General features: G+C 33.7%; 1 long non-coding RNA gene across 1 annotated transcript; it reads left to right on the top strand.

The window, feature by feature from the left end:
• Window positions 1-273: 273 nt before the first annotated feature.
• LOC121940749 lies at window positions 274-691 on the top strand. Its single transcript, XR_006105683.1, has 2 exons — window positions 274-323; window positions 406-691. It is a non-coding gene; the product is annotated as an uncharacterized LOC121940749 (long non-coding RNA).
• Window positions 692-780: the final 89 nt, after the last annotated feature.

Below are 780 nucleotides of genomic sequence, written 5' to 3'. Positions count from 1 at the left end.
CACAAAACAAAAAAAAAGACATGACCTGGAAAAAAGCTCAAATCTAATTTTGTGATAGGATTTTAAATATGTCAATTTTTTGAACATTTTTTTCCCCCAAGTTGCTCAATGTTCCAGAAAGAATATGCATCAGTTTTCTCATGGTTATAAGGTAGAAATACTTGTTTTGGCTCCTGTTTCTGAGAAACAATTAACCTCCCTCCTTTTTATTTATTGTAATTCAGGATCATTTATGAGCTCATTTCTTTCTAGATCATGTCCATTAACGTGACATCAGCCTTCCTCATGACTAAGCTGGTGGTGCCTCATATGGTGAAGAGAGGGTGAGTCAAACTGATCCAAACAACAACAGAGACTTTAAAACGGTCTGTATATCTAATTAATGCTCTGTATTTTTCCTTTTAGAGGTGGGAGTGTCGTATTTGTGTCTTCTGTGGCTGCGTACCAACCAATGCAGGTCAGAACACGTATCACATTCATATTAAAGACATACCACAAAAGATCATTTGTGTATCAGTTACTCACCGTGCTACTATGAATTTGTGAAGAAAAGGTTATTTATTTAATTTTTTCATTTTTTATTTCTCTATTCATTTAGCTGCTCTATTTATCTGTACCCCATCCTTCCTATGGCCTGTTCTTACCATCTTTTCACGTTTTAATCTATCCACTTGTACATCTGTATCTTATTTGTTTTATCCCCACTGATGTGTTATTGTCTTCCTATATTAACTCTTATTATTTTTATCCTCTTTGATTGCATTTATTTTTGTATTTTCT

Source organism: Plectropomus leopardus, unplaced genomic scaffold (genome assembly GCF_008729295.1).
Source record: "Plectropomus leopardus isolate mb unplaced genomic scaffold, YSFRI_Pleo_2.0 unplaced_scaffold93604, whole genome shotgun sequence".
Lineage (NCBI taxonomy): Eukaryota > Metazoa > Chordata > Actinopteri > Perciformes > Serranidae > Plectropomus > Plectropomus leopardus.
This window is presented reverse-complemented; position numbering and strand designations above follow the sequence as displayed.